The sequence below is a fragment of the Tinamus guttatus genome, unplaced genomic scaffold (assembly GCF_059628265.1).
Source record: "Tinamus guttatus ecotype Peru unplaced genomic scaffold, ASM5962826v1 Tinamus_guttatus_pri_ptg000240l, whole genome shotgun sequence".
NCBI classification, from domain to species: Eukaryota; Metazoa; Chordata; class Aves; order Tinamiformes; family Tinamidae; genus Tinamus; species Tinamus guttatus.
Genome location: NW_028288774.1, coordinates 9,414,782 through 9,426,914, shown reverse-complemented (window position 1 = coordinate 9,426,914; position 12,133 = coordinate 9,414,782).

Here is a 12,133-nt window from a genome sequence, read left to right as displayed (position 1 = left end):
ACCCAGCCCTCATATGGCCGTAGTCTGTATGTCCTTTGCCCTTAGGCCTTCAGAGTCTTTCTCTAGGCCTCAGGCCTTGGCCAGAGAGTCCTCCTGACTCATCCTGGAGCAGGTGGTGGGAAACCTCTCCATGATGCATGGATGGAGTCTCACATGCCCAGGGAGGCTCTTCTCCCTTGCTCAAACACTGCAGAATGAGTCAAAGAGCAGCTCACTGTCAGCATCTTCCAGGTGCACTCGCAGCCCTGCATTTTAGGGAAGGAGAAGCACCAGTAGGCACAAGATCGAAGGCATTGCCCCATGGTTTCCTCCGGGCTTTCCAAAGTTTGGAGGGGCCCCAATTTCATGTTCATATCCTCCAAATGTAGCTCGCTGCTCTATCAATAGATCCTGCATTCCAACACTTGAGCTAACACGGTCTGCTTCCCTGCAATTTCCTTCCAGCAGCCATCACCCACAAAAAGACAACGGTGCCACCTGTGACAACAGAGAGAACCACCACAGCCACATCCACCACCTCCAAGACGACTGTGTCCACAGCAACAACCCCCGAAGTGCTGCTGACAACAACAACTCCGGTCCCCAGCACCCCACGCAGCACCTCGGCCTCCAGCACACCGCTCAGCACCCACGCGCCATTTGCCGCCCCCTCCACAGTCTCCACCAAGTCTCCCACAACAACCAGGCCAAAGCCCACACCTACCACGCTAACGTCCACGGCCTCTCCCTCCACGACCAGAGTTTCTACAGAGACGCTGCCAGCTGTGTCCTCTGTAACCACCACAATCAAAACGAGCCCCCTGCCATCATCGTCATCTTCTCCATCCTCAACTCTCTCCTCAACAGCACTAAGCCCATCACAGCCAGGTAAGCAGGCTCTTGGCCTCTTGTGGCTTTGTCTGCTCTTTCCAGCTCATGGCTTCCTCTTCCCAGACATGCATCCCACAGGAACTTCTTGTTCTTGTGGTTGTGCTTCATTCTCCTGTGCCTTTGGTTATTGGAGGAATCTGTAAGAATCTTGAACCCAGCTCTCATCTTACCACAGACTGCATCCTCTGGCTGTGATGCATGAGGGCCTTTCTCTGGGCCCCACGCCTCTGCCAGAGAGACTTCAATGCGCAGCATGGAATCAGTGACAGTGTCCTCCCCATGGCACTTGGAGTAAGTCACACATACTCCTGGAAGATGCTGGGTTTTGCTCTGGAGCCATAGGAAGAGGCAGGAGAAGTACAACTGCTGCTGGGAGTCCTTCAGGCCCAGTGCCTGCCCCGTAACTTGGGAAGTAGAAGGAGGAGTGGTGGGCACAGAGTCCCAGTCATTGCCCATAGCCTGCTGTCTATGTGCCTCCCTGTCTTTCTTGTCACTGCCCGAGGTAGGGCTTGCTGCAGGGTTAACTGATCCCATCACTTGCATCCCAGCTCTTGCCCTAACACTATCTGTTAACTCTCCACTTTACTCCCAGCAGCTGTCAGCCACAAAAAGCCAATTGTGCCACCTGTGACCACAGAGAGAACCACCTCGGCCACATCCACCATCTCCAGCACCTCCAAGACCTCTGTGTCCACAGCAACAACCCCTGAAGCGCTGCTGACAACAACAACTCAGGTCCCCAGCACCCCACGCAGCACCTCGGCCTCCAGCACACCGCTCAGCACCCACGCGCCATTTGCCGCCCCCTCCACACTCTCCACCAAGGCTCCCACAACAACTAGGCCAAAGCCCACACCTACCACGCTAACGTCCACGGCCTCTCCCTCCACAACCAGTGTTTCTACAGAGACGCTGCCAGCTGTGTCCTCTGCAACCAGCACAGCCAAAACAAGCCCCCTGCCATCGTCTGCTTCTTCTCCATCCTCAACTCTGTCCTCAACACCACTGAGCCCATCATATCCCAGTGAGTTTAGCTCCTGTCCTCTTGCTGCCCTGCCTGTTCTTTCTACCCTATGGCTTCCTCTCGCCAGCAGCAGATGCCACAGGGGCTTCTTTTTGTTGCTTCTCTGCTGTATATCCCTGTGCCTTTGGTACAGAGATTCCTTGGACATATGAGAGTCCTGAAGCTGTCCCCTCATCCTAATGCTGACTGTGTCTTCTGCCCTCCAACATTCATGATCTTTCTCTGGGTGCCCAACCTCTGCCAGAAACTCCTTCTGACTCATGTTGGAGCAGGCAGAGAGTAACCTCCCATGACTCTTGGAGGGAATTTCACATGTCCCTGGAGGCTCTTCTCCCTTATTCACATGTCCAGGGGGACACAAAAAAGATTACTTGTGGGTGGGCATCCTCCAGCCCTGTGCCCAGCCTTGCATTTCAGGAGAGTTCGAGGTCGGGAAGGTGAAAGGTCCCAGGCATTTCACCATGTCTGCTTTAATGATTCCCCAAACTTGGAGGGACACAATCCCTGTCTTTCTTGTCACTGCTCTTGAGCAGGGCTTGCTGTAGGGTCAACTGATCATCTCACTTTTCCACCTCTTGTCCTACCAGTGCCAGTCATGGTGCATTTTCCTCCCAACAGCTGTCACCCACAAAAAGACAACGGTGCCACCTGTGACCACAGAGAGAACCACCCCAGCCACATCCACGGCCAGCACCTCCAAGACCTCTGTGTCCACAGCAACAAGCCCCGAAGTGCCGCTGACAACAACAACTCCGGTCCCCAGCACCCCACGCAGCACCTCGGCCTCCAGCACACCGCTCAGCACCCACGCGCCATTTGCTGCCCCCTCCACACTCTCCACCAAGTTTCCCACAACAACTAGGCCAAAGCCCACACCTACCACGCTAATGTCCACGGCCTCTCCCTCCACGACCAGTGTTTCTACAGAGACACTGCCAGCTGTGTCCTCTGCAACCACCACAGGCAGAACGACTCCCCTGCCATCGTCTGCTTCTTCCCCCTCCTCTACTCTGTCTTCAACACCACTCAGCACCTCGCATCCCGGTAAGTCCAGCTCCTGTCTTACTGCTCTCCCTGCCTTACCATGCTCTGGGGTTGCTATCCCCAGCAGCACATCCAGGAAGAGTTGATTTTTTGCGTGGCTCTGTCTTGCTTCTTTGTGTCTATGACACTGGGATTTCTTGGACTTGGAAGGCTCTTAAACATGGCCCTCAGATTGCTGCAGACTGCATCCTCTGGCTTTCACCCTTCGGGACCTTTCTCTGGGCCCCAGAGTTCTGCCAGAAAGACTTCAATGAGTAGCATGCAATCAAGGAGGGTTCTTTCCCCATGCCACTAACAGGGAGTCACGCATATCCTTTAGACTGATGTGCTTTACTCATTAGTTTGAGGAAGAGGCAGGAGAAGTTCACTTGGTGCTGGGCATCCTTCAGACCCAGACTCCATCCCCCTGCATTTCAAGAGAGTAGGAGGATGGATAGGCAATGGGTCCCAGACATTGCCTTATTTCTCCCTCTATTCCTCCTGCTGTTTCTTGTCGCTGTTCCCCAAGTGGAGCTTGCTGCAGCTGATGACCTAACTTTGCTTCCACCTCTTGCCCCACTGCTGTCAGTCATGGTGTACTTTCCTCCCAACAGCTGTCACCCACAAAAAGACAACGGTGCCACCTGTGACCACAGAGAGAACCACAACAGCCACATCCACGGCCAGCACCTCCAAGACCTCTGTGTCCACAGCAACAAGCCCCGAAGTGCCGCTGACAACGACAACTCAGGTCCCCAGCACCCCACGCAGCACCTCGGCCTCCAGCACACCGCTCAGCACCCACGTGCCATTGGCCACCCGCTCCACAGTCTCCACCAAGGCTCCCACAACAACTAGGCCAAAGCCCACACCTACCACACTAACGTCCACGGCCTCTCCCTCCACAACCAGTGTTTCTACAGAGACGCTGCCAACTGTGTCCTCTGCACCCTCCACAGCCAGAACGACTCCCCTGCCGTCATCTGCTTCTTCCCCCTCCTCTACTTTGTCTTCAACACCACTAAGCTCATCACATCCCGGTGAGTCTGGCTCCTGTCCCCCTGCTGCTTTGCCTACTCTTTCTACCTCATGGCTTCCTCTCTGCAGCTGCACAAGATACAGGGGCTTCCTGTTATTGTGGTTGTGCCCCATTCCCATGTGCCTTTGGTATTGGGATTCCTTGGACCTGGAATGGTCCTGAACCCAGCCCTCATATGGCCGTAGTCTGTATGTCCTTTGCCCTTAGGCCTTCAGAGTCTTTCTCTAGGCCTCAGGCCTTGGCCAGAGAGTCCTCCTGACTCATCCTGGAGCAGGTGGTGGGAAACCTCTCCATGATGCATGGATAGAGTCTCACATGCCCAGGGAGGCTCTTCTCCCTTGCTCAAACACTGCAGAATGAGTCAAAGAGCAGCTCACTGTCAGCATCTTCCAGGTGCACTCGCAGCCCTGCATTTTAGGGAAGGAGAAGCACCAGTAGGCACAAGATCGAAGGCATTGCCCCATGGTTTCCTCCGGGCTTTCCAAAGTTTGGAGGGGCCCCAATTTCATGTTCATATCCTCCAAATGTAGCTCGCTGCTCTATCAATAGATCCTGCATTCCAACACTTGAGCTAACACGGTCTGCTTCCCTGCAATTTCCTTCCAGCAGCCATCACCCACAAAAAGACAACGGTGCCACCTGTGACAACAGAGAGAACCACCACAGCCACATCCACCACCTCCAAGACGACTGTGTCCACAGCAACAACCCCCGAAGTGCTGCTGACAACAACAACTCCGGTCCCCAGCACCCCACGCAGCACCTCGGCCTCCAGCACACCGCTCAGCACCCACGCGCCATTTGCCGCCCCCTCCACAGTCTCCACCAAGTCTCCCACAACAACCAGGCCAAAGCCCACACCTACCACGCTAACGTCCACGGCCTCTCCCTCCACGACCAGAGTTTCTACAGAGACGCTGCCAGCTGTGTCCTCTGTAACCACCACAATCAAAACGAGCCCCCTGCCATCATCGTCATCTTCTCCATCCTCAACTCTCTCCTCAACAGCACTAAGCCCATCACAGCCAGGTAAGCAGGCTCTTGGCCTCTTGTGGCTTTGTCTGCTCTTTCCAGCTCATGGCTTCCTCTTCCCAGACATGCATCCCACAGGAACTTCTTGTTCTTGTGGTTGTGCTTCATTCTCCTGTGCCTTTGGTTATTGGAGGAATCTGTAAGAATCTTGAACCCAGCTCTCATCTTACCACAGACTGCATCCTCTGGCTGTGATGCATGAGGGCCTTTCTCTGGGCCCCACGCCTCTGCCAGAGAGACTTCAATGTGCAGCATGGAATCAGTGACAGTGTCCTCCCCATGGCACTTGGAGTAAGTCACACATACTCCTGGAAGATGCTGGGTTTTGCTCTGGAGCCATAGGAAGAGGCAGGAGAAGTACAACTGCTGCTGGGAGTCCTTCAGGCCCAGTGCCTGCCCCGTAACTTGGGAAGTAGGAGGAGGAGTGGTGGGCACAGGGTCCCAGTCATTGCCCATAGCCTGCTGTCTATGTGCCTCCCTGTCTTTCTTGTCACTGCCCGAGGTAGGGCTTGCTGCAGGGTTAACTGATCCCATCACTTGCATCCCAGCTCTTGCCCTAACACTATCTGTTAACTCTCCACTTTACTCCCAGCAGCTGTCAGCCACAAAAAGCCAATTGTGCCACCTGTGACCACAGAGAGAACCACCTCGGCCACATCCACCACCTCCACCACCTCCAAGACCTCTGTGTCCACAGCAACAACCCCTGAAGCGCTGCTGACAACGACAACTCCGGTCCCCAGCACCCCACGCAGCACCTTGGCCTCCAGCACACCGCTCAGCACCCACGCGCCATTTGCCGCCCCCTCCACACTCTCCACCAAGGCTCCCACAACAACTAGGCCAAAGCCCACACCTACCACGCTAACGTCCACGGCCTCTCCCTCCACGACCAGTGTTTCTACAGAGACGCTGCCAGCTGTGTCCTCTGCAACCAGCACAGCCAAAACAAGCCCCCTGCCATCGTCTGCTTCTTCTCCATCCTCAACTCTGTCCTCAACACCACTGAGCCCATCATATCCCAGTGAGTTTAGCTCCTGTCCTCTTGCTGCCCTGCCTGTTCTTTCTACCCTATGGCTTCCTCTTGCCAGCAGCAGATGCCACAGGGGCTTCTTTTTGTTGCCTTTCTGCTGTATATCCCTGTGCCTTTGGTACAGAGATTCCTTGGACATATGAGAGTCCTGAAGCTGTCCCCTCATCCTAATGCTGACTGTGTCTTCTGCCCTCCAACATTCATGATCTTTCTCTGGATGCCCAACCTCTGCCAGAAACTCCTTCTGACTCATGTTGGAGCAGGCAGAGAGTAACCTCCCATGACTCTTGGAGGGAATTTCACATGTCCCTGGAGGCTCTTCTCCCTTATTCACATGTCCAGGGGGACACAAAAAAGATTACTTGTGGGTGGGCATCCTCCAGCCCTGTGCCCAGCCTTGCATTTCAGGAGAGTTCGAGGTCGGGAAGGTGAAAGGTCCCAGGCATTTCACCATGTCTGCTTTAATGATTCCCCAAACTTGGAGGGACACAATCCTGCCTTTCTTTTCACTGCTCTTGAGCAGGGCTTGCTGTAGGGTCAACTGATCATCTCACTTTTCCACCTCTTGCCCCGCTGCTGTCAGTCATGGTGTACTTTCCTCCCAACAGCTGTCACCCACAAAAAGACAACGGTGCCACCTGTGACCACAGAGAGAACCACAACAGCCACATCCACGGCCAGCACCTCCAAGACCTCTGTGTCCACAGCAACAAGCCCCGAAGTGCCGCTGACAACAACAACTCTGGTCCCCAGCACCCCACGCAGCACCTCGGCCTCCAGCACACCGCTCAGCACCCACGCGCCATTGACCACCCGCTCCACAGTCTCTACCAAGGCTCCCACAACAACTAGGCCAAAGCCCACACCTACCACACTAACATCCACGGCCTCTCCCTCCACAACCAGTGTTTCTACAGAGACGCTGCCAGCTGTGTCCTCTGCAACCACCACAGCCAGAACGACTCCCCTGCCATCGTCTGCTTCTTCCCCCTCCTCTACTCTGTCTTCAACACCACTAAGCTCATCACATCCCGGTGAGTCTGGCTCCTGTCCCCCTGCTGCTTTGCCTACTCTTTCTACCTCATGGCTTCCTCTCTGCAGCTGCACAAGATACAGGGGCTTCCTGTTATTGTGGTTGTGCCCCATTCCCATGTGCCTTTGGTATTGGGGTTCCTTGGACCTGGAATGGTCCTGAACCCAGCCCTCATATGGCCGTAGTCTATATGTCCTTTGCCCTTAAGCCTTGAGTCTTTCTCTAGGCCTCAGGCCTTGGCCAGAGAGTCCTCTTGACTCATCCTGGAGCAGGTGGTGGGAAACCTCTCCATGCTGCATGGATGGAGTCTCACACGTGCGGGGAGGCTCTTCTCCCTTGCTCAAACACTCCAGAAAGAGTCAAGAAGGAGCTCACTTTGTGGACATATTCCAGGCGCACTTGCAGCCCTGCATTTCAGGGAAGGAGGACGACCCAAAGGAAAAAATCCAAGGCATTTCTCCATGGATTCCTCTGTGCTTTCCCAAGCTTGGAGGAGCCCAGTCCTACCTTTCTTGTCTGTGTCCTCCAAGTATAGCTTGCTGCAGGGTTAACTGATCCTCTCACTTTGCTTCCACCTCTTGCTCCACTGCTGTCAGTCATGGTGCATTTTCCTCCCAGCAGCTGTGACCCACATAAAGGCAACGGTGCCACCTGTGACCACAGAGAGAACCACAACAGCCACATCCACCACCTCCAAGACGACTGTGTCCACAGCAACAACCCCCGAAGTGCTGCTGACAACAACAACTCAGGTCCCCAGCACCCCACGCAGCACCTTGGCCTCCAGCACACCGCTCAGCACCCACGCGCCATTTGCCGCCCCCTCCACAGTCTCCACCAAGTTTCCTACAACAACTAGGCCTAGTCCTACATCTACCACCCTTCCTCCTGCAACCTTAATATTTAGAACAAGCACTTTTCCTTCCACCCCAAACACTACCAGTTCTTCTACTTCACACATCAGAACCTCTTCAGTAGTAATTCCTACAAGCATCTCTGCCAAGTCTACTCCAGTTGTGACACCAAGTGTTTTACCCACAACAGTTACTTTCACTCCAACTGTCATTTTTACTAGTGCTTCTACAGAGATCCCGTATGTTGAAAGGACTTCGCTGCAAACAACAACAGCAACCACCACTCGCACCACATCTTTTCCTTCTTCAACTTCAAAGCTCACGACATCCTCAGCTCCTGCTACACCAATAACAGTGCCACCAGGTATTCATTTTTATATTATCTTTCAGCCTAAAAGCCTTTTAGTCATATAATTAGTTGTAGGTGGTGACATAACCGAAGTGCTCATATAAACATTTGCTTTTTTTTGTTTTATAGAGTAGCTTTCCAAATGTCTTTGTGTTGTTAACAGCTGGCTCCTAGGTATATACTGATGCATACATGAAGAAAGCTGATTAAGGCTGATGACAAGATGTACAGCAGAATAAGACCTATAGAGTCAAGAGTGTTTCTTATCTTAAAATCCCAGCTGAGCTCTTTAAGACATCATCCATATAGACAAGCCATCCTTTGAATCCTCTTGCAGCCCTCCCATTATCTCTCATGCTGTTTTCTTTCACTCATGAAGTTCAGTACTACCTCCTCTGCAAGGTACCTTTCTCAGAGTTTTCTAGGTAAACTGGTTATCTTTGGTTCCTGTGCATAATTGTAGCTTCACATGTAGTGACAGAAGGAATACTACACTCCTAACAGTTCCTGTGCAGCTTGCTTAAGAAAGGCACATAAACTGTTCCTGCTTTCTCTAGTGCTCTGGAACAGACCTGTTCTACACGAATGCTTAGAGATATCTGTGCTATCATAATGGTGTTTCATATGCGTAGCAGAACCATGGCTCTGCTCTTACGATGAAAGAGTGTGGATGACATTTTTCATTCAGCACCTCCTGGAATATAGACTAACCCTTCTAAGGAAAAAGAGAAACAGAATGAATGATGCGTGTTTCAGTGCGTAAGTGAAATAGCATTTCCTAGTATTCTTTTAGGAAAAGTTTTGTTTTTAAGAGAAAAAACAAAACTCTTGTTATTAAGCCGTGTACTTGCATCCTTTTCAAGGATGAGTCAAGCATACAAAATCTTTTATCAAACACATACCGTTTCCTTGGTCATACTGAAGTTTCACATGAAGTCCATTCCTTGATTCCAAGTCAGATCAGCTGAACCAGCAGCTTATCCCTGCCCTTAACAGCAAGAAGTAAATGGGAAGCGGAACACCAAGCTCATCCAGTTAGGTCATCTGCTGAGTCTTACTCCACAAAATTGATTTATATACAGGGTCTCAAAAATTCAAGGAAAGAAACTGTATTTGTGATAAAGTACTACTCCCAAATGGTGACCGTCACTATATAGCAGTGGGTTTAGCTGCCTTTAGCAGTAGCCCATTTCCTCTACATTTTCCCTGTAAAGCTTGTCAGCAGAACGCAGCACATAGAAATGAGCCTTGAGGCCCGGCTGACCTGCGCACTGGGAGCGCGCCGGGCGCGAGCAGCGGAGCGCAGCACTGGGACCCACAGCAGTCTTGCCGCTCTTCAACTCCATGCACTGCTTAAGCCTTCAGCCAACTTGCTGTATGAATTCAAGAGATGATCACAAAACAAGGGCAATATCATTGCCTATACCTCATGAAGAGTTTATGGGTCAGAAATATTCCACCAGAACTAGCCAGAGTTATTTGCATCCCTATATTCTCATTAGTGAATTAGAGATGTTTTTCCTCCTGGACACAACTTAGCCCTTCTTTCTTAAAGGGAAGTCTCTTACTCTTTCATGTTTCCAGCTGCTTGTTTTTTCTTAGTTCCCTTCCTGAGCCCCTCTCATGCAATTCAGTGCCTAGTTAATATATTTTTTTGCTGTACTAGTGCCTTGTGATTTGTCAGTTATCCCTCAGTCCCACTCAAGTCGTGCAATAGGAAGGCTTTTCTGTGAAACTTAATTTTTAATAACCTTGGTGGATGACAAAGATAAATTTATTATTTTTTCTTTTTACATTTGACAGAGATTTGTAGAGAGGTTGAATATGAAGAGAAAATAATTCACAAAGGCTGTTCTGCAAATGTCACTTTGGTCCGATGTGAAGGATCATGTCCATCTTCAGCACAGTAAGCATATTTGAGAACCTCTGGAGCACAGATACTGCAATTGCTTCATTGTATTATTTTGCAGTCTTTAAGCATTATTATTTGTTAACTACCACTCCCCTTTATAGTGCAAGCAGAAATATGTGTTTGGTATCTTCCCAAGAATCTACACTTGCAGCACAAGCCAGCTAGCAAAAAAGTCTACGAGCAGTAATTGGGTAAATTAGCACGGTGAGATTTGAAATTTAAACAATGATTGTCTTCTCATTTCCTCAAGATTTAAAAGAAGAGGCCAGTACCTAGACTGACAAACTTGCAGGTTTTTAGAAGACTACTAAATACCACTTTCAAACAACCAAGACATTTCTCTCACCTAGGCACAAAATGTAATTTCAAGTGCCTCAGAATGTTTCCCTGATAGTGTAATACAGGGGCATTTTACTATTACAAGTGTGGCGCCTCAGTTTGTGCAGTTCTGCTTGCCTGTTGGGTAACTATTTCAGATTAAAAAAATGGTTTTAGTAAAACAAAAGTCTTGAATAGAGCTGTAGCACTATTGCAGAGCTCACGTTTATTTGAGGGGAACAAAAGGTTAGAAGTGCTATGATATTTGCAGTAATCTTGTTAAACAGTATGGAAGGAGCAAGTCTGGCAGCACAGTGGCTCTTAAACATGTAGCCGAACATGGTCAAAAAAGCAACTGTAAGAATAACAGTACCACTGGAAGAGAATCCAAATCTTTTCTGTTTATTCAAGTTATCATTTAACCTGTGCTTTATTCCTGTTAAAGAAAAACAGTGCAAGTGTAGTTAGTTATTATCTCTTAACTGGCCTCACAGACAGTGATCAGTCATTAGTTGGTCCTTACTTTTCAGAGAAAAAAAGATTTTCTCCCCTCCTCCATGAACTGTGAAAAAGAATCATGCACAACTTACTAGTTCAAGGAGGAGAATGAGCAAATCAAATGGAATGTTTTTCCAGGGACGTTAGAGACCTGACATCTCTAAGCCCTTCAGAAATTCCACCCTAAAATGGAAGGCAAGAGCTCCATACACCTTAACTCCTTCAGTAAAATCATAATCAGAACATAATACAGCAAATTGCTCCACCATCTGTGTAGATTGGTAGAGCCCTTAAACTATGGAGGGTACTCTTTCCTCTAAGTATACAGAGGTAAAAAAGAAATAATATTCAGTATTTTAAGGAAAAGCTATAAACAAGGCTTTTAGATACCTACTTGAAAGTCTTTTTTTTTTTCCTCCTCCTCTCTCCATCTTGCATTTTGGCATGCTAGGGCCAAACACTAAGGAACTTAAACAAGTACAGATTTTTAAATAACCAAGTCTGTATGTTTTCTTTTAAAATATTATAAGGCTGTTCATTCTCTATACAACCCCAAAGATCGGTTTCTGTTTTACTTTTTCTGTGTTGTACAATACTACTAAATGACACAACACCATCTGGTTCAACTGCTTCAAGAAGAAGCAGTTGAATCTTAAGAATGGTCACAACTCAATCAAATCCCAAGTGAAAACTAAAAAGCTACACACAAGTCCTAACTTTTCCTTCCCTCTCTTCCAAACAGGTTGAGTGTTGAAAGCCTGACGGTCACCACAGTATGTGGCTGCTGTATGCCACTAACACTTCAAAAGAAGGAACTCCAGCTACCATGCCACGATCCAGATAATCCTGGAAAAAATCTCATTACAGAAATTACTGTATTTAGTGGCTGTGTTTGTGACTTTGACACCTGCAAACACTAGCCAGACCTCCAGACTGCCTCGGACAAAACTTTTTTTTTTTTCCTTTTTTTTTTTTTTTTCTTTTTAATTAAATGGTGATCACAACTTAACAGTTAACACTTTGTAATGACTGCTCATTGCTGGGAGCTCTTTCCTGCATTGATTATAAAGGTTTAGCTTTGCCAGGAGACTTCCTGAGCAGCTACCTGGAGTGCCAATGAACTTCATGGAATGATAAATTATGCCTAA